Source organism: Ochotona curzoniae, unplaced genomic scaffold, assembly GCF_017591425.1.
Source record: "Ochotona curzoniae isolate NIBS_2020 unplaced genomic scaffold, NIBS_Ocur_1.0 contig_589, whole genome shotgun sequence".
NCBI lineage: Eukaryota > Metazoa > Chordata > Mammalia > Lagomorpha > Ochotonidae > Ochotona > Ochotona curzoniae.
In genome coordinates, this window is record NW_024466482.1 from 56,906 (window position 1) to 84,569 (window position 27,664).

A 27,664-nucleotide genomic window follows, 5' to 3' on the forward strand; every position below is an offset into this window, starting at 1 on the left:
TTCCTAAGAACATATTTAAAACAGACAATGCCTGGGTGTTGTTGCATAGTGTTTTCAAGCTGTCAGTTGAGATGCCAGTATTCAAGTGGGTGGCAATTCAAGTTCCAATTGTTCCTCTCTGGATCTAGCTCATACTAATGGCTTGAGAAAAGCAGCTGAAGATGTCCCAGTGTTTGGGTCCCTGAAATCCATATGAGAAACTTAGATGAAGCTCCTATATCCTGGATAGGAACCATAAATTTCACATTATCCCTTATGGAAACCCATCAAGATATTCCTTGTGAAATCCAATGTAAGAATTATATATCAAGGTTTGACTGTCTTAGCTTAAAAATACAAACTGTACTGGAATCATGAATTTTAGTACTTTCGCTCTATCCAAAATATATTATTGTCTAAACAGAAATATTTAAAAGTTGTATTTATTTTTACTGAAAGTCAGACAGAAGGAAAGATCTTCCATCTGCTGGTTCACTCTCCAACTGGCCATAATTGCTGGAAGTGAGCTGATGCAAAGCCAGGATCCTGGAGTTTCTTCCAAGTTTGCCATGCAGGTGCAGGGTCCCAAGGCTTTGGGCCGTCCTCCACTGCTTTCCCAGGTCACAAGCAGGGACCTGGATATGGGAAGTGAAGCAGCCAGGACACGAATTGGCACTCATATGGGATCCTGACAGATGCAAGGCAAGGTTTAAGCCCCAAAGCTATTACCCCAGGCCCTTAACAGAAAAATTTTAAACTACGTAGAATTAGTACAGAATATAATGCTATGAAAAATCTACTGTAGAATGCATAGATCAAGCTGACTAAATTACATATCAACTAAAACATGATTTATCATTCTTGTAGTAGTTTTTTTTCACAGAAATATAGCTTTACATCAAAACAAAATGCAGTTGAAATTTGAAATTTACAGGAATATTAAAAACATCTTGCCTGTTAGATTTTTCAATTAACTTTCTGTTTGATATTATCAATTTATTTTATCTATTAGTAAGTCAGAGAGACAGACATTGACAGGTAGACTCCAAAGAGTGATTGATTTGCCAATGGCTGTGGTTTCCAGGGCTGGTCATGTTGAAAGCTGGAAGCTGGAATTTCATGAACATCTACCACGTGAGAGGCTGAACCACACCTGTTTCCCCCCAAGATTTCTATTAGGAAAACATTGGAATTGAAAAGACAGCCTGGATGAAGGCCTAAGCACTGTGGTGTGGGATTTGAACATTCCGGTGTTCCTTTTTTTTTTTTTTTTTTTTAAAGATTTGTTTGATTTTTGTTGGAAAGGCAGATTTACAGAAAGATACAAAAATCTGCCATCTGCTACGTCACTTCCCAACTAGCCACGATGTCCGTAGCTGAGCCATTCCAAAGCCAGGAGCCAGGAGCCTCCTATTGGTCTCCCACCCGGTGCAGAGTCCCAAGGCTTTGGGCCATCCTTAGCTGCTCTCCGAGGCCACAAGCAGGAAGCCGGATGGGGAGTGGAGCAGCCCAGACATGAACTGGTGCCCAGAATGTGGTGCTCACAAGTTGAGTATTTAGTAACTAGACCATTGTGCCAGACCCTCCTATTGTCTTATTTTAAAATAATCATATTCCTTTAAATGTTACTCATTTCTCCTTATTTATTCTCAAAATATTTGAGAATGTTTATTATTTAAATATTTATTAACAGCATCAGACTTTTAAAAGAAGGTTGTCACTTAGGCATCCATCGAGGAAGGGCTTGAGCCATTCACATTTCAACAGTAAGGGACAGACTGCAAATACAAGCTTGTTTATCTTGCAGGTCCTTTATCTAAACCTGTGAGCCAGGAGATTTCTTGTTCATTCATCTTCATATCAACTGCTTGTCAGGATTAATGAAACAGGCAACAAGAAAACACGTAATGGAGAAATGATTTTATTATTCTACACCATGGCTATCATCCACACTTTCAGGATGGCGCGCTTTATTTGAGAATAGAGAGACTTTTATAGACCAAAAGAATGAAGATGCTACACAAAGACTTTCATTAATTCTTATCTTACATGAAGCTGGCAATTCTTAGAATAATTATTACTATGCTAATAAAACTAAAAAAAAGTAAGAGAGAAGACATTAACACAGCATCTTGGTATGCTTTGGTCTGTGCTTTCCAACTCAAGGAAAGCAGAAGAAGAAATAGTACGCACTCTTCTGTTATTTTTAACCAGAGGGAGCCACAAAAGAGAGATAGCACAGCAGATTTCCGTCTGCCACTTGGGGCTCCAAGGTTAGACACAAGGCCAGGTGTTCCTGGCTTATGAATCACTCCCTTGTCCACTGATAGACTCAGCTCCTTCCATGGCTCCTGGTGCCTTCAGGAGGAATTGCTGCTAGCTCTGGTTTGGCATGGCAAAAGATTCACCATGTCCTTCTACAAATCCATCTTGTGTGTTTTGTAAATGAAGTCTGAAAAACGTAGCGAGGGGGAACATGCTCTTGAAAGAGCAGAAAATGGGTAGAGGCAATATTATCCATCATGCAAAAATAACTTCACCAGGAACCACAGACCCTAATTGCCTATTATCCCATCTAACTCCTCAACATCCTTTTCCCCAGGAGAATGGACCCTGGCTGCTGTCAGGGATAAGGGCTGACGACTGCTGTAGCTGCTTCATGCTGAAAAGGGGTGGGGAGGGGGGGCCACAGCATCTGGCATTCTCTAGGGACTGCATCTAAATGTTTCTTGTAGAAGGTAGAAGCATAGCATAGATAAAATTTCTCTCCCAAGCTAGCATGATTTTGAGTTTAGATGTGAAAGACGTCAGGTTTAAACCTTTGTCAGAGTAAGCATGAACCCTGAACACCTCGGTTTGAGATGTATAAAGGATCAACTCAATAAAGGCAGCAGAATTCATGAAGCTTGTTTAAGCTACACAAATAGCCCAAATCGAGGGAATTGCACAGAAACAGTGAAAGGATTAATATTAACATCAGGGTATATGTCCATCATATGTAACAGCTGAATACAAGTTGAACATCCAAGTTTCGATGCAGTTGCATCTTGTATAACAGTAACAGTCTTGAAATGAGAAAAGTTTCTTGGGGGGGAGAATCTTAACCCATAATAATTTAAACTTATCAGTTCATAGTATTAAAGCAAGATTTTACGGAATTTTGTGCTTTTTAGGATAATCAAAATAGTTTCATATTAACAATTAAAGAGTAGAAAAATCGTAGGCGGGTGAGCAGAGAAATCTCCAATATCTTAGCGAGTGAACAACTGACCTCTGCATCCTAGGAAAGGCCAAATAGAAAACCTGCCCAGGAAGGTACAGGCTGAGCGATTCTAGGCTAGCTGACTTTTTATTAGTCTCTCTCTGTCTGAACTTACTTTGGGTCTCTTGAGCAACCCTGATGGAAATGGCAAAAGAGACCAGGGAGCCAACGCTGGAACTAAGTAAGGACCAGAGAAAATTCCTCGCCCAAGTCTAGAAGGAAATTTCCAATTTTTTATCTCTAAGAACCACCCGGGCTCCTGGGTATAGTTCTGATGTCACTTGACCCTATGAGGGTGCTGGACTATGGGTCTAGAATACCATCCTCTTATCCTGCTACTCTGCCCTGACATCCCCTCCTGCTCTGTGCGCATGCCCTTTTTAAAGCGGCTGTCAGAGTTGCCCTTGGATCCCACTGTAACTTCAGTTTTTCCTAATGTCTAAGCTAGTTCCGCATCTCTTATCTATAAATCACCTATTACGATCTTAATAGATTCTACTTAAGATCTTCCTGAGCCATTCTAAGATAGCACAAGATGTCTCTGCACTCCTAACCTGTTGTGGAACAAGAAGAACATTAAAGAACAAATCTGGTTTTTCAATTCTTAGAGGCAGTTCCTCTGGAGAATCCCATCATCTCCAGGGGCAATGTTGTATTCAAGGAATTGATGCACTTCCGACATCAGATGAGCCAGAGGGAAGCCCACAGTTTTAAGGATCTACCAGCAAATTCTAGAGACAATAACATAATCTTGGCCACAGGTTATTAGTTTTCCAGAATATCAATCATTTAGCTTTTTTTTTTTCATCTGCACAGGAATTTGTAAAATCTTATCAGAGAATATAGGGAAAAAAATGTTTATCAGCAGGCATATTAATGTCTCCTTGAGGCAAATTTTTAAAAGTGTTAAAAGGCAAATTCTAAAAGTTAAGTGTTAGAAATGTTATATATATAAAGTGTCTCTGGAGGGCATTCCCCCCTTTTATTAATTAATTAATCCTTACTTTTAGAAATAATTGGCTTTTTAAGGTGCGACATGCACATTCAACAAGCCTGAACCACAAGATTGCTTACTTTCAGGAAAAATATCAGTGAAAACTATATCAAATAAGAGTTTTAGAAAACATTACCCCAAAGTTCAATGTCTGCTGTGAATCTGGAAACAAGAGCACGGGTTAACAATTAAGACTAAATTGCGGGAATTTTAAACCACCAGCAGCCTCCCGGCGGCTGGTGGGTCTCAGGACGGGGCGTCTCATGCCTGGATTCCGGACGGCCGCCATGGGCACATGGTGAGCCGTTCCCGGGCCTGCTGGGTTCCAGAGGCTGCTTCCTTTGGGGTGAGTAGACCGAGGGGGGAGGCCTCTGGGACCGGGCAGGTCCGGCACCCAGCCACCGCCCTCATTGGGCGGTGAAGGGGATTTGGGAGGGGCGCGACCTTGGGCCTGGGAATTTTAAACCTCCAGCAGCCTCCCGGCGGCTGGTGGGTCTCAGGACGGGGCGTCTCATGCCTGGATTCCGGACGGCCGCCATGGGCACATGGTGAGCCGTTCCCGGGCCTGCTGGGTTCCAGAGGCTGCTTCCTTTGGGGTGAGTAGACCGAGGGGGGAGGCCTCTGGGACCGGGCAGGTCCGGCACCCAGCCACCGCCCTCATTGGGCGGTGAAGGGGATTTGGGAGGGGCGCGACCTTGGGCCTGGGAATTTTAAACCTCCAGCAGCCTCCCGGCGGCTGGTGGGTCTCAGGACGGGGCGTCTCATGCCTGGATTCCGGACGGCCGCCATGGGCACATGGTGAGCCGTTCCCGGGCCTGCTGGGTTCCAGAGGCTGCTTCCTTTGGGGTGAGTAGACCGAGGGGGGAGGCCTCTGGGACCGGGCAGGTCCGGCACCCAGCCACCGCCCTCATTGGGCGGTGAAGGGGATTTGGGAGGGGCGCGACCTTGGGCCTGGGAATTTTAAACCTCCAGCAGCCTCCCGGCGGCTGGTGGGTCTCAGGACGGGGCGTCTCATGCCTGGATTCCGGACGGCCGCCATGGGCACATGGTGAGCCGTTCCCGGGCCTGCTGGGTTCCAGAGGCTGCTTCCTTTGGGGTGAGTAGACCGAGGGGGGAGGCCTCTGGGACCGGGCAGGTCCGGCACCCAGCCACCGCCCTCATTGGGCGGTGAAGGGGATTTGGGAGGGGCGCGACCTTGGGCCTGGGAATTTTAAACCTCCAGCAGCCTCCCGGCGGCTGGTGGGTCTCAGGACGGGGCGTCTCATGCCTGGATTCCGGACGGCCGCCATGGGCACATGGTGAGCCGTTCCCGGGCCTGCTGGGTTCCAGAGGCTGCTTCCTTTGGGGTGAGTAGACCGAGGGGGGAGGCCTCTGGGACCGGGCAGGTCCGGCACCCAGCCACCGCCCTCATTGGGCGGTGAAGGGGATTTGGGAGGGGCGCGACCTTGGGCCTGGGAATTTTAAACCTCCAGCAGCCTCCCGGCGGCTGGTGGGTCTCAGGACGGGGCGTCTCATGCCTGGATTCCGGACGGCCGCCATGGGCACATGGTGAGCCGTTCCCGGGCCTGCTGGGTTCCAGAGGCTGCTTCCTTTGGGGTGAGTAGACCGAGGGGGGAGGCCTCTGGGACCGGGCAGGTCCGGCACCCAGCCACCGCCCTCATTGGGCGGTGAAGGGGATTTGGGAGGGGCGCGACCTTGGGCCTGGGAATTTTAAACCTCCAGCAGCCTCCCGGCGGCTGGTGGGTCTCAGGACGGGGCGTCTCATGCCTGGATTCCGGACGGCCGCCATGGGCACATGGTGAGCCGTTCCCGGGCCTGCTGGGTTCCAGAGGCTGCTTCCTTTGGGGTGAGTAGACCGAGGGGGGAGGCCTCTGGGACCGGGCAGGTCCGGCACCCAGCCACCGCCCTCATTGGGCGGTGAAGGGGATTTGGGAGGGGCGCGACCTTGGGCCTGGGAATTTTAAACCTCCAGCAGCCTCCCGGTGGCTGGTGGGTCTCAGGACAGGGCGTCTCATGCCTGGATTCCGGACGGCCGCCATGGGCACATGGTGAGCCGTTCCCGGGCCTGCTGGGTTCCAGAGGCTGCTTCCTTTGGGGTGAGTAGACCGAGGGGGGAGGCCTCTGGGACCGGGCAGGTCCGGCACCCAGCCACCGCCATCATTTGGCGGTGAAGGGGATTTGGGAGGGGCGCGACCTTGGGCCTGGGAATTTTAAACCTCCAGCAGCCTCCCGGTGGCTGGTGGGTCTCAGGACGGGGCGTCTCATGCCTGGATTCCGGACGGCCGCCATGGGCACATGGTGAGCCGTTCCCGGGCCTGCTGGGTTCCAGAGGCTGCTTCCTTTGGGGTGAGTAGACCGAGGGGGGAGGCCTCTGGGACCGGGCAGGTCCGGCACCCAGCCACCGCCCTCATTGGGCGGTGAAGGGGATTTGGGAGGGGCGCGACCTTGGGCCTGGGAATTTTAAACCTCCAGCAGCCTCCCGGTGGCTGGTGGGTCTCAGGACGGGGCGTCTCATGCCTGGATTCTGGACGGCCGCCATGGGCACATGGTGAGCCGTTCCCGGGCCTGCTGGGTTCCAGAGGCTGCTTCCTTTGGGGTGAGTAGACCGAGGGGGGAGGCCTCTGGGACCGGGCAGGTCCGGCACCCAGCCACCGCCCTCATTGGGCGGTGAAGGGGATTTGGGAGGGGCGCGACCTTGGGCCTGGGAATTTTAAACCTCCAGCAGCCTCCCGGCGGCTGGTGGGTCTCAGGACGGGGCGTCTCATGCCTGGATTCCGGACGGCCGCCATGGGCACATGGTGAGCCGTTCCCGGGCCTGCTGGGTTCCAGAGGCTGCTTCCTTTGGGGTGAGTAGACCGAGGGGGGAGGCCTCTGGGACCGGGCAGGTCCGGCACCCAGCCACCGCCCTCATTGGGCGGTGAAGGGGATTTGGGAGGGGCGCGACCTTGGGCCTGGGAATTTTAAACCTCCAGCAGCCTCCCGGCGGCTGGTGGGTCTCAGGACGGGGCGTCTCATGCCTGGATTCCGGACGGCCGCCATGGGCACATGGTGAGCCGTTCCCGGGCCTGCTGGGTTCCAGAGGCTGCTTCCTTTGGGGTGAGTAGACCGAGGGGGGAGGCCTCTGGGACCGGGCAGGTCCGGCACCCAGCCACCGCCATCATTGGGCGGTGAAGGGGATTTGGGAGGGGCGCGACCTTGAGCCTGGGAATTTTAAACCTCCAGCAGCCTCCCGGTGGTTGGTGGGTCTCAGGACGGGGCGTCTCATGCCTGGATTCCGGACGGCCGCCATGGGCACATGGTGAGCCGTTCCCGGGCCTGCTGGGTTCCAGAGGCTGCTTCCTTTGGGGTGAGTAGACCGAGGGGGGAGGCCTCTGGGACCGGGCAGGTCCGGCACCCAGCCACCGCCCTCATTGGGCGGTGAAGGGGATTTGGGAGGGGCGCGACCTTGGGCCTGGGAATTTTAAACCTCCAGCAGCCTCCCGGTGGCTGGTGGGTCTCAGGACGGGGCGTCTCATGCCTGGATTCCGGACGGCCGCCATGGGCACATGGTGAGCCGTTCCCGGGCCTGCTGGGTTCCAGAGGCTGCTTCCTTTGGGGTGAGTAGACCGAGGGGGGAGGCCTCTGGGACCGGGCAGGTCCGGCACCCAGCCACCGCCCTCATTGGGCGGTGAAGGGGATTTGGGAGGGGCGCGACCTTGGGCCTGGGAATTTTAAACCTCCAGCAGCCTCCCGGTGGCTGGTGGGTCTCAGGACAGGGCGTCTCATGCCTGGATTCCGGACGGCCGCCATGGGCACATGGTGAGCCGTTCCCGGGCCTGCTGGGTTCCAGAGGCTGCTTCCTTTGGGGTGAGTAGACCGAGGGGGGAGGCCTCTGGGACCGGGCAGGTCCGGCACCCAGCCACCGCCCTCATTGGGCGGTGAAGGGGATTTGGGAGGGGCGCGACCTTGGGCCTGGGAATTTTAAACCTCCAGCAGCCTCCCGGTGGCTGGTGGGTCTCAGGACGGGGCGTCTCATGCCTGGATTCCGGACGGCCGCCATGGGCACATGGTGAGCCGTTCCCGGGCCTGCTGGGTTCCAGAGGCTGCTTCCTTTGGGGTGAGTAGACCGAGGGGGGAGGCCTCTGGGACCGGGCAGGTCCGGCACCCAGCCACCGCCCTCATTGGGCGGTGAAGGGGATTTGGGAGGGGCGCGACCTTGGGCCTGGGAATTTTAAACCTCCAGCAGCCTCCCGGTGGCTGGTGGGTCTCAGGACAGGGCGTCTCATGCCTGGATTCCGGACGGCCGCCATGGGCACATGGTGAGCCGTTCCCGGGCCTGCTGGGTTCCAGAGGCTGCTTCCTTTGGGGTGAGTAGACCGAGGGGGGAGGCCTCTGGGACCGGGCAGGTCCGGCACCCAGCCACCGCCCTCATTGGGCGGTGAAGGGGATTTGGGAGGGGCGCGACCTTGGGCCTGGGAATTTTAAACCTCCAGCAGCCTCCCGGTGGCTGGTGGGTCTCAGGACGGGGCGTCTCATGCCTGGATTCCGGACGGCCGCCATGGGCACATGGTGAGCCGTTCCCGGGCCTGCTGGGTTCCAGAGGCTGCTTCCTTTGGGGTGAGTAGACCGAGGGGGGAGGCCTCTGGGACCGGGCAGGTCCGGCACCCAGCCACCGCCCTCATTGGGCGGTGAAGGGGATTTGGGAGGGGCGCGACCTTGGGCCTGGGAATTTTAAACCTCCAGCAGCCTCCCGGTGGCTGGTGGGTCTCAGGACGGGGCGTCTCATGCCTGGATTCCGGACGGCCGCCATGGGCACATGGTGAGCCGTTCCCGGGCGGTCAGTGCGCCATTGGTGCCAGGCTCCGCCTGCTGGCCGCCCGGCTGGGGAGCTCTGGGTATTTGGTTCTTTGATTTGCTGCTTAATTAGCTCCAGGTTGAACCCATTGTGATTCTCGGACCTCAAACAGGCAGTAACTCTTTCTTTGTAAAACTTGTAATCACTAATAATGCTGGGCACCAAACACCAGTCCATGCAGAAGCCTGGGCCTGGGGCTTGTCCTGCAAAAGTAGCTCCAATGGCTGGCTAATGTGTCAACTGGTAGGGAACAGAGTAGATCTGGTACGAATGAGCAAACCTTAGCCCACAGGTAAAACTAGAAACCAGGAGGGAGCAAAGGTCATGCCAAGCTAGGCTCTTGTACCTACTGGTCTGCAGGAGCCAGGGACACGAAGCCACAGTGTCTAAGGCAGAGGTCGGGACAGGTGAGGAGCTGTGCCAAGCTGAGTCAGAGCAACCACTGGCATGAGAGTGATCTATGGCTGGGAACAGACCCGGTTGGGGAGCAAAGGGGACAACCCTAGCTGGGCTGAGGTTCCCACAAAGAGGCGCGTGGCCTGGAAGGGGGGCTGCGTTCTGATCTGGATACAGTTGTAGTCTCCCTTGGCACAAGTGTGGACTGGGATTGGATGCACCGAACCGGGCTGGACCCCGACTCCCCCTGGTGTTCTGGAGGACCAGGGCAGATGTGTGATAGACAAGGCAAGGTCTCAAACCCCTACTGAGCCGTGTGTGAGCCATACGTAGGTATGGACAAACCATGGCTGGGCTGGAACATCCAACAGCAACAACCAGATTGGGTGGAAGGCCAGTCAGGAAAAGCCACAGTTCCTGCTATGACAGGAGGTGGACTGAGTAGGGTTGGCTCATGGACCCACTGGTAAGCGTGTAACCTGGCATTGGGAGAGGTTCTGATGGAGGAGCCTGGGCAACTCCTCTGGCAGGACACAGACCCGACAGGTCAGCGCAAGAAACATGATAGGAAACAGCCCAGAAAAGTCCATGGAAAGCTACCCACTGGCATATAATTGGCAGACGTGGGGGCAAGACCAGGCTGAATCTGTCCACGTCATCCACTGGCAAATCCAGGCACCAGTGTGGGTTGACCCAGGTTCGGTCGCAGCAAAGACTAGTGCACAATATGGAATGCCGAGGTGAGGTTGCCTGTACCGGAGGGGACTGCAGCGCCCAACCGGCCTGAGAACAAGAAAGGAAGTAGGCAGAGCCAGCAGGGGAATAAAGGAGGGTTCCTTTGCAGGATAGCTACTTCCGCAGGAGAGCATGGGCTGGGATGGGGGCAGACCCGACTAGGCAGAGCTACCACACCTGTGTGCCTCATGTGGACTAGATCAGGGAAAAGCCGGGCTCGGCGGATTATTCCTACTGGTGCAAACAGAATTAAAGTGGGCGAGGTTTGGTTGGGCAGCATCAACTGGAATCTGGGAGTGGGAGAGGCCTGGGAGGGTAAAAGTGGGTCCATCCCTCTTGGGTTACCACTTCCACGGGAGGACATAAAACTAAACAGTGGCTGGGGTGGAATGGGGTGTGGGACAGACTGGATTACTGCTACACTTACTGGCAAACCAGGGTAGGGGCGGTCCTGGTGGGGGTTATTGTGGGTCGCTCCAACCTAGGCTACAGCTCCCACTGGTTTATGTGAGGGCCAAGTATGTGCTGGGCAGAACCAGGCTGGATTGCAACACCCATTGGTTCCAGTGGAAGTCGGGAGTGAAAACAGAACCAACCCAGCAATTACAACCACCAGCTGATTGGAGCGATGGACGGTGCCTGGCCCTGTACTTGTTAGCACATACAAGAAGTTTCTTTGGAGATCTTCCTAATCTAAATGCTGGACTCAGAACCCTAACGAAGAAAAGAGAGAAGACAGAACGGGTCAACCAACCATCTCAGCTATGATGGACTATGTCAATCAGTGGATTTTTCAAAGACCTCATAATGCTTGGAGTGGCAAGATTGACAGCGATTCATAACTGTTGCAATATCAAAACCACTCGAGCAAGAACCTCAGAGCATGCCCTACACCCGGGACTTGGGGAGGGTGGGCCTTCTCCCTTAATACCCCCCTTTTAAACATGAAGGTAACAATATGGAAAACATACTAGTATTATCCACTTTCCTGTAGCCCTTGAACCTTCTTACTCTAACTAAGTATGTAAAGAATGTCAAAATAAATTTTATTAAAAAAAAAAAGACTAAATTGCATATTAGAGGAAGCAATGATTGTCACACTTGAGCACAAATGCATCAATGAATTAAAACATATTTAAAACAGCATATTAGAAATCCAAGTTACAGGAATCAAAGTAATCCGTGTTGATTTAGCAATCTTAGTTCAAGGAAGATCAATAAATCAGTTTTGGCACAGTTCAAAATCATTTAGAAACATTTAAAATCCTATCAGATAGGGCCCAGCTGCATGGCCTAGCAGCTAAAGTCCTCGCCTTGAATGCACCCAGGATCCCATATGGGCACCAGTTCTAATCCCAGCAGCTCCAATTCCCATCCAGCTCCCTGCTTGTGGCCTGGGAAAGCAGTGGAGGACGGCCCAAGGCTTTGGGACCCTGCACTTGTGTGGGAGACCTGGAAAAAGTTCCTGGCTCCTGGCTTCAGATTGGCATAGCATTGGCTATTGTGCTCACTTGGGGAGTGAATCATCGGGCAGAAGATCTTCCTCTTTGTCTCTCCTCCTCTCTGTATATCTGACTTTGCAATAAATAAATAAATCTTTTTAAAAAGAAAATCTTATCAGATAGCTCTGGGAATGGCTGTAGAATCCAGGAAGTGCCACAGCTCCAAGCTAATCTGCTCTTGTGGTTGATATGTAAATTATGTGCACTGCCTTTGCAGCTGGGGATGCAGAGAGCTGAGAAGCCATACAGATGAGTGCATTTACTCGCTATTAAAAAATGTTTCTTTTAGGACCTTTGAAGTGAGTTCACAGACGCTAAAATTTTTTTGACTAATAAACAGACAGCAATGCACTATAGCAATTTTAAACAACTTTTACAAATAAATAAATGTTACACACACACGTGTGTCATCACACACACAGGAGACTTCAAAATGACTATTAACCACGCTTAGTGGTAGTGGTGGTCACCAGAAACCAAGAAGTGAAAAGTCAACAGTCTTGAAACAAGATTCAGGGGGGAAAAAAGATGGTCGACACTACTCCATCAAGCTGAAAATAAGAATTTCAGCCTTACCAGTAATAGAAGTATCCTAAGATTACATAGTGAACAAATATAACACAACTGGAGAGCTAAGTCATTAAAAGCTCACAAACTAAAATTAAAACTTGGTATCTCCTTGGATGTATACACTATTTTGACACAATACATCTTACCTGAATTTGCCATTTGGCAATGATCTTAACATGATCCAATCAGCCGGATCAACTTTCTCCACAAACTGGGAGATAAATCCGTTGGTGTTCTTGAGCCCTTGTAAGAATACCAAGGGAAGCCCCAGAATTTGAAACCTTTGAATTCTTGGGGCCTTTTTTTAAAAAAGATTCATTTATTTATTTATTGGAAAGGCGGATATACAGAGGGGAGGAGAGACAGAGAGGAAGATCTTCTGTCCGATGATTCACTCCCCAAATGAGCGCAAGGGCTGATGCTATGCCGATCCGAAGCCAGGAGCCAGGAACTTCTTCTGGGTATCCCATACGGGTGCAGAGTACCAAGGCTTTGGGCCATCCTCAATTGTTTTCCCAGGCCACAAGAAGGGAGCTGGATGGGAACTGGAGCTGCTGGGATTAGAACCGGCACCTATATGGGATCCTGGGTGCATTCAAGGTGAGGACTTTAGCCGCTAGGCCACTCAGCTGGTCCCTTGGGGCCTTTTATTTAAGGAAAGCTAAAAATATCTAAAACAAGACTTTTATTGTTGAAGTTAACATAATACATTATAGATTAGAAGCGGTTATTTGCCGGAGTCCAGCTCCAGCTGAGTTCGGAGCTCGGGAAGGGTGCGTGAAGTCGGCGATAAAGAAAGACACAAACACTTGTTGCGTTTTTGCTGCTTCCTTGCTTCTTGCTTGCTTGCTTGCTTTTTCAAGAAGAAGCTGTTCTTTTTATTTTCTTAGACACATCACAAACTTCTGCACAAACGTTTGATTTTTTATCTTTTACTTTAGAACTAAGACAGCATGCACAGATGTTCAATTAATTTTTACTTCATGGTCAACCAGGTGCTCTTAAAGATAATTCTGTAAGTTAATATAATCAGTTTCTTTAAAGCAAGCTGTTATTCATTCTTCAGAAGTGGCCACTAGGTGACAGCCAGAACTCCAAGGCCAAGGCACAGATGGTTACCTACTAATTAGTAAAACATTCTTACTACATTTTATTTTCACAACTTTATCTATCACATAATGGGAGAAATACATCAAAAGAGAAAAAAATATAAGGGTCTAAGACAAAAAGTTTCAAACATTAAATCCCCCTACGACTGCAGGCTCTACCGCCTCATAAGCAATCAAACAATAATCAAAACTATATCTCTATGATGTTAATAGAATCGCCCTATATTTCCTCTAGTTAAAAGATTATGAAAGCGGCTAAAGCAACTACATTTTCTATGCTCTAAAGAGTTGCAAGGACAGGCTAACCTTTAAGGTCACAGCAACTATATTTTTGCCATAGCAGTTTCAGCTCTTACTCCCATCACTTCCATTAGTTTGTAAGATTCTTGTTAAGCCGTTTCCCAGAAGGCATGCTATATGTCTGGGCCCGATTTCAGGGCAATGGTTAGGCACACAATAAGGTGTCCAGAAATGGCATGGGTTTAATTGTACTCCTGTGCGCAGTTAAAGGCCCACTCACCAAGACATCAATAACATTAACTCTTTAGCTCACAGTAGTTGCCAAAGCCATCTCACAGGGGCAAACAATGCCTCAATAGATTACAGAATTCTTAGTGGGGTGCTTGAGTGTCCATGCAAACAGGGGGTAAGACTGCGTCAAGGAGGTCAGAGAGAAATCTGCCAGGCCCTGCCAAACAGCTGGAAGCGACCCAGGCCCTGCCAAGCAGGGAGCTGTTCTCTTCACACCTTTGTGTCATCCATACCTACTGCACGGACCCCAGAAGTCATTCATACTCAATTATATGTCCGTCATTGTGGGCATGGACAATGGCAGAGAGTCCAGAATCCTATTGTCAAGATATAATATAAACAGTTTCATTGTAAGTCCATCTTTATCTGGAAACAGAAATGCATACCACACTGCATCCTCACATCTGAATGTTAGTCTCCATTACATAACTACTGTACATTCCATTAAATGAAAAGTCATGATACAAAATCAACAATAGAAAGAAAAATAGAAGTTTATAATGCCATGAAGTTAAATGACATGTTACTAGATATGACAGTCTCCATTACACAACTACTATACATCCCTTTAAATTTAGAGCCACAAAACAAACTCAACATCCGGGAGAAAAAAGAAATTAACAATATGAAGAAGTTAAACAACATGCTATTAAATGTATAACATGTAGCTAAAGAAGTGAAAATCAAGAACCTTTTTGAAGAAAATGATGCCACTGTATGATCTACGAGTCATTGAATGATTTAATCAGAAGAAAGTGTTTTGAAGAGATGAAACCAACAGAAAACAATAAAACCCATGTGATATAGTCCGCTGATCTTTGTTGGAGTGTGTCTCCTCCAGATAATAGACAGATGGGTTTTGTTTCTTAATCCAGTCTACTCATCTATAATGTTTGATTAAGCTTAAGTCATCTACATTCAGAATCATTTTAGGAATGGGTTGTTCATTGATTTAGTCTTCTGTTGTCATTTTCCTGAGATCTTCTTCCCATTTGCCTTTGGTTTTGGTAGGTGTTATTCCTCTTCTCTGTCAAGAGAATATCTTGAAGTATCATTTGTAGGGCAGGTTTGGAAGAGGCAAATTCTTTTAGCATTTCTTTACTGTGGAAGAATTTTATTTCATTTTCAAAGATGAAAGAAAGCTTTGCTGGATATGTTATCCTAGGCCAACAATTTTTTTTTCTTTTAGAATCTGGAATATGTCACTCCATTCTCTTCTTGCTTGTAGAGTTCCCTGTGAGAGGTCTCCTGTGAGCTTAATTGGCATTCTTTTATAAGTCAATTGATTTTTTTCACATGCACATTTAAGGATCTTTTCCTTATGTTCAATTGAAGAGAGCTTGATAATCATGTGTCTTGGTGAAGATCGCTTTTGATCAAGCCTGTTGGGAGTTCTGTGCCCCTCCTGGATCTTGTTTCCCAATTCTTTCTCCAGATTAGGGAAATTTTCCTTGATTATTTCATTAAATACATTTGCAAACTCAGCTTCTCTTTCTGCACCTTCCGGGACTCCCATAACTCTTATATTTGGCCTCTTAATAGTGTCTTTCAATTCTTGAATACTTTTTTGGCCTGATCCAGCTCTGCTTCCAGCTTTTTGTTTGTTTCCCCCTGGTGACAGGAGATATCTTCCAATTCTGAGATTTTTTTCTTCTGCTTGCTTCATTCTGTTTTGGAGACTTTCCACTGTACTTGTAATTTGCTCTACTGTGTTCTTAATTTCTGATATACTACCCTTGATTTGCTTTACTGCTTCCTTAAATTCTTTGAACTCTTGCACGAGCTTCTCATTTTTGACCAGAATCTTTAAAATGAGTCTTATGGATTCTGTGTCCCCCATTTTCTCGATGTCTTCCTCAGTTAACTCTGAGGTTGCCAAAGGATTTTGTTCCTTTGCGGGGGATTTTTCAGTAATATTCATTGTGCCTTTGTCTCTTCTTTTGCTCTTGATCATTGTACTTCTGGTTAGCAGAGTCTTCTTCTTGGGGCAGGTTTCTAAGCTGTGTTAACCACAGGCCCACAATGTGATTTTTCTTATTGCAGTTGGTACACAACTTTTTGCTTGCAGCCACTTGTGCCACAACCTCCAGCGAGTTCCAGGCCTGGATTCTTATGTCAGATCCAGGATTAGAGAGACACCAGGTGTCCTATATAATTAGATTGTTGGTGGCGCTGATCTTGCTGGAACCTGTTGGACGTTAGGTCTGGGTGCCACACGGAACTATTTTGACCGGTATGATGCTGCAGTCAGTATTATTTTCCTGCGGGACCTCAGCGAGTTCTCGCAAGCTCAGCACATGCGCAGTTCACTGTTGTCCCTGCAGTCCCAAAGCTATTGCCACAGTGCGCAAAATGGTGCCTGACGTGCTACCACTACAGCTCTTGATCTGCTGGCCATCAGATCTGAGGGCTACCCAAACCTGCCCCAGATGGAACCTGTAGAATGCCACGTTGTTGCTGTTCACCAAGTCAGAAATGAGCTTACCCCCAGCTCAGAGTGTGCTCAGTCCTTTCCCTTGTCCTTTCCTCTTTACGCAAAATGCCACCCAATTCGGCTCTAGAGGGCTGACTGGGCTATGAAATTCACTCTGTTCTCGCACTGTCTGAGATTTACTGCTCTGCCTCTGCTCCTGGTCAAATCAAACAGACTAACAGGACGGACAGTTCCCCCTCTGGGTTCACCTCCCAAGCTCCCAGTGAAAGTCCCTTTCCACCTGGTTGCTGGTGGAGTTCCGGCTGCTGGTGGAGTTCAGATCGCCGAGCTGGAGTATCAGTCACTGCAACGCCAAACTGCTGTGCCCGCTGCTTTCCTGTGTCTGTCAGTCTCCAGGTACCCCTCTGCTGTTGTTCTGTCCTTTCCTATTTCCTGAAATATGTCCTCTCTGCTTCACCCTGATGAAATGTTTCTCCCAGCATTTAAACGTGTCCTTACCCTATTCTGCCATCTTGATTCCACACAAGGTGCTTCTTCTGAGTGGGCATGAGCCATTGTGGGTGCATGACGGCTGGACATTGTGGACATTGTGGGTGCATATGAGGGCTGAAGAAAAATGGGAAGTTCTGTGTGATGGGACCCAGAGTAAGCCTTGGAAGCCAACCAGCACAGATAGACCCGAAGTCTTTCCCTTGATCAGTAACCTGGAGTGGCTACTGGTCTCCAGGCCCCTGAGTGGAATCTCAGAGAATCCCATTTGTCTACACCAAGGAGATAATGACAAAGTTCTGGCAAGGAGCCACCATCCAGGGAAGGTGCAGGCGGAGGAGGAAGAAGGTCACACCCATGAAAGTTCTGAATGGCTGCAGTCTGGGCTTTCAGTTCATTACTGAGATGCCCGCCTGGTCGACCAGCTGTACCAGGAGCACTCTACATCTTCTCTTCTTCAAACTTGGTGATGCTGCTGTCCATCATTGCCATCATCATCATCATCGTGACAGCGACACTCCTGCATCTCCCACCACAGTGCCCACTCTACATCCGGCACCTGCTCCCTATTAACACCTACCCCGGGAAGGCAGCAGGGGAAGGCTCTGGCATGTGGGAGGCCCAGCATGACCCAGCCCCAGCCGCTCTGGTCACTTGGGGAGGAGATCAGCCAAGGGAAGCTAGCTCTGCCCCCACCCTCATTCTCATTTTTCTAGTAAATACAACAATAAACATTTTTGGAATGAGAAGGAAGTCACACAGGAAGATGTTTCCAGATAAGTGGAAACTGCTGGCTGCCTGTACACCACCAGGGATTACGGCAGGGCCTACAGCACCGGACCACAGGCAAGGAGCACATGACCTTGGAGCTAGTCTTAGGGGAGAAGGGTACCTTTCTTGGGCCATCAGGAAACAGCCAGGACCCCTGCAGTTTGTCACGACTAGAAACGGAGTCAGAGGCAGTGGCATTCTCATCTATGGGATGAATACAGGACAAAGATGTGCTGGGCCAAACGCTTAGCCTCAATTCACAGTCCTTTTTGTGGTTGGCTGCAGCTGGAATCAGTGCCTGCTCACAAGAAAGAAAACATGCAGGTGCATCCTCCGTCATCAACTGTCCACAGCTGCTGTTGCTGTGGGCTGCTGGCAGCCTCTGGGGAAAGGCCCCAGTCCAGCCAAGGAAGGGTACCTGCCGCTGCAGACTGGTGTTCAACAGTGACACCTGGTGGTGGGAGCCGACACAACCACGCTGGTGGGTGGCCAAGCATTGGCTGGGGTGGACATGGAGGACCCTTTGGGGGACCAAAAGGCCTGAGAACCGGAAGGAAAATTGTGAGGCTGGAGGGAAGCAGGGGGTCTCAAGAGAAAGTCCACTGATGGCAGTGAACTGAGGCAAACAGGTGTTTGAGCAATGAACTTGCAATAGTCTAGGAAAGATGACAATATACTGAGATCCCGAACTGACTCAACAAATCGCAGATGTTATAGGATAAATCATAGAAGGACACATAGAGATAGGCAAAATTAGTTATGGTCACATAGTTCCAAAGGAATGCTTCTTAATAATCACAGTTCTATTATAGAGAAAATGTGTACCCATCTGAGGGGAAGAATCATCCCAAAAACGTATATGGAAATGATGACAGCAGGTCCCTAGGGAATGAGGTTTGGGTAGTCATTTTCAAATCTGTGTTCTAATTCATGTTAAAAAAAAATCAGAAGCAACACACTGGCCCTGAACATGCTGTACAAAGTCCTGGCCCTCTATGTTCCCGGAGTGTGTCCACAACAGGGTGCCTATCACCTAAAACCAAGTGCCCATGGCTTCAGCAGGTGCCCCCGGGCAGATTCAAGGCCAGGCTGCCCAGCCCCTTCGATCAGGCCCTGAACTTGGGGCCTGCGGTACTCCATTCTCACAGCCACATTTGCCACGCACGCATGCACAGTGCCCAAGGTCCAGCTTGGCCCACGCATGCCCGCAGCCCACTCACCTGACAGGTGCACATAGAAAAGGCAAGAGGGCAAGGTGTTGAGACGGGTACATTCCTTGCAACTGACTCCGTGTTTCTCCACAGTCTCACACAGCTGCTCATGTGTCATTTCCAGCAGGTCCTCCAGGCTCAGCTGGCCAGGGGAGATCTCCTAGGGCAGGGGACAGAGCAGGCACGTCAGGTGGATGCCAGGATGCCAGGGACTCCCTGTTGTGCTGTAGTGGTGACCTGAAGGGAACGGGGTTTGAGAGGGAGGGGCTGAATTCTGGGGGGGGAGGGGGACTCAGGGTTGGACCTGAACTTAAAGGGGGGCCTGTAAGAATGGGAGTGGGATACAGAAAAGGCAGGATTCCCACTGCACTGTGTGGGGCTGGGGTCCCCTCACAGCCACCTGTAACTGTCCACCTGTGTCTACACCTAGGAGTGCAGGTGCACCTCAACCATCCCCCAATGTCTATACGGATGCCCTATGGGTTGTTTATAGATAATAAATGCAAACATATTCAAACAGTTCTTGCAAAAAAAAATGAAATGGAAAAAAATGTTTATCAAAGTACATGCAGTTGTCTCATCATATTCATTTCCATGAACTCTTGGAGACCCTGTTCATACAGACTTTGTAAACCGTGTGTGTGTGTGTGTGTGTTTGCATGCATATCCAGAGCTTCCTGGGCCAGCACTGTTTTTAAGGCATCCTTCTATCTCCACACTGAGGGCTGTCAGTGGCTACACAGCGTAATTCTAGGCCAGACTGTGGAGTACCTCTGCCCTCTTGTGGCCACGTCTGTGTATGGCAACACAGACGTACAAAATTTCTTCAGAAAACAGGAGGGGCAGAGCAGGAGCCCCCAGCTCACCCGGTGCCTGTCCCACTCGACAAACTAGAGATTTTCAAGAGCCGGGACACGGGACAGGGAGCCCCCGGCCCTGCAGGTGCAAACTGAACCCCATTTTGAGGGGGGGCACAATTCCCAGCAAGAGGAACTTGCCACTCTGCTTGCATGCCTGAACACCACACCTTAAAAACATTTTTGCTCTACACTGAAGCTTAGGGTTGCAAAATGATACCCCAAAATGATGTTTTTAAGACATAAAAATGCAGAAAGCCTCAACAAATCCAGGCCATATGAGCAGCTGCCGTTCTGTTGGAGAAGGCCAGGGGCATTGGAATTCACCACAGTAGCTCACATGCCAAGTGGGATGCTTGCACCCCAAATTAAAGGGCCTCTGGCTCCCCATTTTAGGCCTCCTGCCAATCCCACTGGGGTGGAGAGGTGAAGGCCTAAGGAACTGGGCTGCTGCCAGGCACATGGGAGATCACAAGTGAGTCTCAAGCTTCCTGCTGTAACTCCAGCCCGGTCCTGAGCCCCTGCAGGCGTCTGGACAGCAAAATAGCAGATTGGAGCACCCCCTCCTCTCTCTCTCTCTCTCTCTCTCTCTTTCACTCTCTCTCTCTCTCTCGCTCCCTCTCTGTCTTTGTCTCTCTTCCTTTCTCCCTCCATCCATCTATGTCACTCTACTGCTTGAATAAACCAATTTTGAAAAATAATACTAACAGGAAATAGCACAACAGCTCAACTGGCTAACTCTCCACCTACATGCACTGGCATCCTGTATGGGCCTTGGTTCGTGTCTCAGCTGCTCCACTTCCCATCCAGCCCCCTGCTTGTGGCCTGGAAAAGCAATCGAGGATGGTCCAAAGCCTTGGTCTCCTGCACCCACGTGGAAGAGCGGAAGCAGCTCCTGGCTCCCAGTTTCAGATGAACTCAGCTCTGGATGTTATAGCCATTAGGGGGAGTGAACAAGTGGACAGAATAGCTTTCTCTATGTCTCTCTTTCTCTATGTAATTCTGCCTTTCTAATAAAAAGAAATCATTCAGAATAATAATAGTAGTAGCAATAACAGCACTGGTTTAAGGACTTTTCACAAATGCCCATTCAGTGTCACAAAGATCATAGAAAGGAGGTGCGTGTGTGTGTGTGTGTGTGTGTGTATGTGTGAGATTACCACCTGCAAACTAAGAACGCTTAAATCCAGGGAGCAGTGGGGCTAGACATGTCACTCCAGGTCCCACAGCAAGGAAGTGGAGGATCCAGAGTTTGACCCCAAGCTGTGTTTTCTAAGCTTTTTTGGATCCCCGTTCCTTGGCCAAAGGGTGCCCTCTGGTGGACACCTGAGTGAACCGCAGGCTGAGAGCCGCATCCCCAGCTGACCCAGCCACTGGACAGTGACCCCACAGGTGCCTGCAAAGGAGACACGCAATAAGCTACAGGAGCCTGAGCTGTCCTGGCCATCACCCCTAGACTAGAGTTCAACTATTTCTGGGCAAAAAACTCACTTTTCAAGTGAACCCAGAGCACTGGACTTTTTGTTTTATTTTATTTTGTTTTGTTTTTGCAAGCTCTTTCAGATTTTAAGATTCTGGCTCAGAATACATGTTTGTAAACCACAGGTTTTCTACCCCTGGCCTGTAAGAACCACTGTGTTCATCTGTCCCTGACATGTCATTAAATGAATGGGGGGAGGGAAGGCTCCGTTCCAAGGGCACTGGTGAGAGGCTCCACCTGGCTGTTCGGCTACCCTGGGAAGGGTCGAGGGAGGAATGACCCAGGGGCAGCACAGGTGGCCCGCACTGCAGCGGAAGACGGTGCACTGAGCTGGACTGGGAACAACACAGTCCCAGTGCTGGAAAAGTTCCACACTGGGATCTCAGAGGGCAAGGCAATATTATTTATTTATTTATTTATTTTTGAGAAGCAGAGAGACAGAAAGGCAGAGCTCCCATCTGTTCTGTGCTCCCCAAATGTCCCCAACTCCCCTCCCAGCTGGGGCTGGAACTGGACAGCAGGAGCTCAGCCCAGGTCTCCTACATACACCTGCTGTCTTGCGGCACCTGCCTGAGCAAGAGATGGGTATCAACCCCAGCCCCTTGGGTGTGGGCCACAGGCATCGTGCACAGCATCTTCAGCACTGGGCCATGCGGCTCCATCCTTGGGGGTGGCCCCAACACAGGTGCACCACAGCTGGAAGTAGCTGTTGTTGGAAGTAGCAGCAGTGACCGCAACAAGCTGACATTGCCAAACGCCATGACGTGCCCTGTGAGAGCTGAACATCTCCGGGAGTTACCTCAGTCCATCACACTGGCTGCTTAAAGACGGAACGCTTGATGTCCCCACCGCACAGAGGGGGAGATTGCTGCCCTAAGACAGTGCACCCAATGCGGCAGGCAATGGCCACAGCAGTGAAGGTTAAGTCCATTGGTAGTGTGACAATTTGAACTTCCAATCGCAGACTCTAACCTCAAATGCTCCAGAGATACAAGTGGCCGGAGGCGACTATGTTGCACAGCCCAGATATAAAATGTTTTCATCACAGCACAAAGTTCTACTGGACAGCACTAGTCTAGACAGTGAAGTGTCTGGGCTATGGGGACCTTACACTAAGCAGGCAGCACTGCAAGACCCTCCCACCCTAGAACTACAGCCCCCACAAGCCTGTTGGGACAGCAGCAGGCATCCGCATGCTGCCAGTAGCAGGTGTTTCCTGAAGAGGAGGGACCATGCTGGGAACAGCCAAATGAATCCCAGGACAGGGGTTGGTGGGGAGGGGAGGATCTGCTGGGTGAAAAGGGGCACAAGGGCACAGGGCCACTTCCAGTCACCTCCAGGACCTCCTTGTGCAGGTCCACGATGCGGAACCAGTGTCACAGCTGGGGGAAGCCGTCCAGCTTGGAGTTGCACTCCTGCAGTCGCCTTCTCCTTGCAGGACAGCTGCTGGCTAAAGCACTTGACCAGCTTGCTCTGTGGGGACACAAATGAGGTCAGAGGTATGGTCACAGGGGGTGGGAACCAGCAATCCTTTTCCACCCATCCCCTCCCCTCCCCCAGCCCACCCAACTCCAGTTCAGTGACAAGGAGACCTGTTTCTTTGGTTGGTCCCAGACACAGCCATGAGCCATGACTCCATCCAGCCCAAGGAGTTGGCCTAGTTGCTTTTCTGGTATATGAGAGGGAGGCAGGTGGAGCAGTCAGGACACAGACTGACACTGCTGTGGGTTGCTAGTGCCACAGGCAATGATGAACTCACTGTGCCACAATGTTCTTCCCCACTACCATGATCAGCTAGCACAGAACTGCCTGGCACACCACATCCTGTGTGGTTTTCTCTAGGCGCTCCCAGATGTGGTCTGTGGTGCAGCAGGCAGGACTGCTGTGTGCCCACAGGGCAGTGCCAGATTCCTGTTTACCCACCTAGCCCACTTCAGGAGGTTCAGTCTCTTCCTACTGAGCCCCTGAGCATCCTGTTAAGGATGACTCCACTTCATGCAACCAAACTGAGCTGCAGGGCATCCTGCCAAGGAGGACTCCACTCTGTGCCACTGAGCTGCCGTGTGCTGCTCATGCGGTCACACTGCTCCCTGAGCCTTCCCACCACTACCAGCAACCATGGGATCCTGCAGCCCAAGTGCCCACACATTCTCTGAGCTGGAGCCGTCTAGTTACTGAGGCCACTTGGTTCTGCGCAAAAGAAGGAGGAAGCCTGCTCGCCTTCTTGACAGAGCTGTCAGGACAATCCTTGTTGCATCTTGTGGGGCTTGTATTCATAGATGCCTCTCACTGTGCAACTTGCTTTCAATCAGACAATGATGGGAAAGTGGTCCTTGAGGGAAGCAGCAGCCAGGGCTCCCCCTGGGGTTCCATTCAAAGCTGAGGCTGGCTTACTGAGCACACATGCCCAGGTTGCCTTTCCTGTGGTGACATGTAAACGGACTTGGGACCAAGCTGCCATTAGTATGCACACTCACAGACTGAAGATGGCTCCAGGCTGAAACCAGAACATCACAGGGCACCAAAATATCCCTTCTAAATCCTCAAGTTTGTGCCCCTTGTAGCAGCTTTGCTTTCCAAGGATCCCTCCAAGAGTGCTGTAACTATGATCTCTGTTGGCGCTTGATACAGGACATCTCCGTATGTTTGACCTTGTGCTTAATGATGGGCTCAGGTCAAGGAACAGAAAGGGAATGTGTGTGTGGGTCCTGCATTCTCTCACTAACAGAAGTTGCAGGAGACGGCTGAGGTTTTCCTTTCACTGACCTGGGGTGTCAAACACTGTGACTCCGCTAGGTGGAGCTCTCTGGTACTGAGCTCTGTACTGACATTTCAGTGTGTAGGTGTGCACAGATATGAGCAAGCACACATTCACACACACTGTGGCTTGTGCCACCCCGGCATCAGCCTGCTTGAAGGCTCCCAGGAGCGCACAGACTGTCATGTGTCAGGAACCTGACCGAGAGGCAGGCCCCCTGGCAGTGTGTGCTAAGAGGCTTGGCAAGCTGTTGCAGCTCTGCCTTGGTTCCTGCCCATGGAGGTGTGACCATGACCCCAGGATGACAACATTGTCCTGTCCATATCCTTACGAATTCAGGCCCGTGCTTGCCCTCCTACATGGACAGGCAGTCTGGTTAGTTTCTTTATTTTTAGGACTTGTTTTGGTGGTTGTTGCTCGAAATTCAGTTACAGAGATAGAGGGAGAGACAGATCTTCCATTCGCTGGTTCACTTCCCAAATGGCTGCAACAGCCAGAGCTGATGAGTTGGTCTGTAGCTCGGAGCCAGGAGTTTCCTTGGGCATCCTACATGGCTCCAGGGGCCCAAGGACTGGAGCTGTCCTCGGCTGCTTTTCCAGGCCGTTATCAGGGAGCTGGATCAGAAGTAGAACAGCCAGCACTCAAACCAGTGCACCATGGACTGCTGGTGTCACAGGCAGAGGTTTATGCCACTGTGCCAACCCTACAGTCCAGGATTTTTTTTTTAATATCTACTTGGATGAGGTAGATAGAGCTGCTACTCTTAGGTGTACTTGTTCACTCATCAGATGGCTACAGAAGCTGGACTGTGACAGAATCACAAGCACCAGCTGCTCTCCTGCACAGGGGGAGTCTAACCTCTTGAGTCCTCTTTCCCCGTTGTCCCAGGTGGGAACTGGATCAGAAGCAGAGCAAAAACAAACAAACAAAAAACTGGAACTGGTGCTCCAATGTGAGCTGCCGGGTCTCAGCAGCCATGGGATCACAACCATGTGGTGTGTGGTGGGCTTAACCTGCCACATCACAAACTGCACCCACTCACACCTTATCCAGCTCCCTGCTAACCCACCTGGGAGAGAAGCTTTGGCCTGACCCAATCTTTGTGATCATTTGGTGAGTGCATGAATGTAGGAAAGATCTCTTTCTCTCTCCTTTTCTCCTTTTTTCTCTGTCATTCTCTCAAATTTTTCAAATTAAAAAAAAAAAAACAAACTTTGTAGGTAGCAATGTGTTTTTCTGTCCCATTATTTTGCTATGTTCTGAGTTACTCTTTCCCTAACTGAAGTGGGAAATATCAACCTTTTAGGAGAAGATTGGAGGGGCAGCAATGCCTTGTATGCTCCTGCGTCTCCTGCCCCGGTCTCTAGGCCTGGAGGCAGAGTCGGGATCTCCAAAATTGAGAAGTATCAGCTTCAATATTTTTGCTATAGGCACTTCCTCCCAATTAGGGAAGAGCTAATCTATTCTAACAAGCTATTTCAGCCATCTCTGATTTTTCCAAATACCCAAGATCTCTGAGTCCAGTGTCATGGTAAGAATCTAAACACATGCAGCACTGGCTGGTTCCTTCCACCCCTCCTTTAAATGAGGATTCTAAGAACTCAGGAAAGCGTTGCATCAGATCACAAGACATGCTGTCCCATTGTGATTTTCCACTTGAATTCCTTGCCTTTGTGGCTCACTGTTTCCTAAAAAGGAGGATGTCTGAGTCTCTCCTACCTCAGCCTCATGTTTGTTCTCCTAAGCAAGATGACTTGTGTGAAAGTGGGAGATGCCTCGTAAGGATCCCCAGTGGAATCATTTTCCTGCATTGCTTTGGGCTTGTTGAGTGCTGTGACTTGAAGGCACTGAGCTTTACCATTCCTGAAGAAGGATCTGCCTAGTCAGACTTAAAATGCCACAGAAGAACTGTTTGTTGTGGGTTAGTTCCTCAAAATATTGAATCTGTAGCACAGTGTATCCGTGTGTATGTGTGTGTGTGTGGGGGGGGCACATACCAAAGTGCTTTTCATAAACAGTTCCCACGGTTGACTTCCTCTTAGTATAAGGGTGCCCTTCAGGAACAAATAAGGCTCCTTTCATATAGTGTGCTGGCCAGAAATGGGAGTAGATTTCAACAGAAAATTTAACCAGGATGCACTTTGCACCCAGTCTCATGACCTCATTGTGACTTCTGATAAAAGTCAGCTTCATCCTGTGCGAAGGTGTTGAGAGCCCCAATCCAAGCAGAAGGGCCCTACAAGTCTCTTACAGGTGTAGCTCAAGGGACTCACTGTGAGGAACTCTGAAGTCTTCAGAGACCTAGACTTGGATTAAACTCAACACCTCCAAGCTAACAAATTCCAATGAGACACCTTAGAAAACCATTCCAAAACATACAAAGCAATGAGCGTACAGCTAATGTAAGCATTTTGCTTTGTTTTCTAGTTACTAAGTTTTAAAATTGCTCAAATTAGTATATATATTCATAAATCAATGCCATTTCTGTTCATTCCAGATAGCAGTTAGTAAAACACTTAAAAGATTTTTACAAAACTTTAGCACCTCTTTAGGCCTTGGGAGCCTCCTTTTTTTTTTTTTTTCACTTTAAGATCTGTTTGTTTTAGTTGAGGGTCAGGGTTACAGAGAGAGGGAGTGACTTTCTTTTCCCTAAGTTAACTATCAGGACCAATCACACAACAGGAGCATCAGACGGTTGCTAGGACATTTATATCAGTAACATTTCTATGGGCGTTTTGCTCCTTCTGCCACTTGCATGGGCAGCTTGCTTTCCAGGGGCTGTGGAACTCACACTGCGGGTGGAGGACAGCAAAGCAGGTTGGGGTCTTCTATATTTGCTTTGGTTACAGGCTGGGGGTGGAAGGAGGCAGAAAAGGGGGAATGTGTAAGGCCCAAGGCTGTCATGCTGACATGGTGTGCTGGTAGACCAGGCACATGATGGGGACTCTGGCTGGCAGGATGGTGTGGGCTGGTGCATCTGTGTAAGTGTGACCTGAATGGTTGGAGCAGTACAGTCCCAGGCCAGCAGATGTGCTGTGGAACCAGTCTGGGGATCTACACATGTGCTAGGTAGATGGGCAAGGCTAGGCTGCAGCACCACTAGCAAGAGTTGGGACTGGGAACTTGCTGGGAAGACTGCAGCATCTGATGGCAAAGGTCAAGCAGCTGACTGGTTATGCTAGGCTAGGTCAGAGCAACCACCAGCAAATTCAGAATCTGTGGCTGGAAGTGGAGCTTGTAGGGGTGCTAAGGGAGTACTCTGTCTGCCTTGTGTTTCATACTGGTGAGCATGAGAGCAGGAATGGGACATGGCTGCAGCATCCCTCAGCAAGGGTGTGGATTGTGTCTGGGGTGTACCAGACTCATCACCCACTGAACCATGTGAGAGTGGGTCTAGGGGCGGACTAGGTGGGGCTGGACTATAGCTACCAATGGCACTGGAGTGTGTGTGAGCAGGGCCAGTGTACCTGCCAGAAGGTGGGCCAAGTCAGGTTGAGCCAAGGACCCACCAGTGTGTGTAAGATCTGGAGTTGACCTGATAGAAGAGTTGGGGAACTCCTCTGTCAGGACACAGTTCCTGCAGGTGAATGTAAGAATCAAGGCTGGGAACAGCCCAGACCAGGCCAGGTTACAGTACTTGCCATCAAATGTGTAGGTTAGGTCTGGGGTCAGTCCAAACTGGGTCAGCATCCACTGGCTAATATTAGATCCAGAATGAGGTGCAGTACAAGCTGGGTTGGGCAGCAACGCCA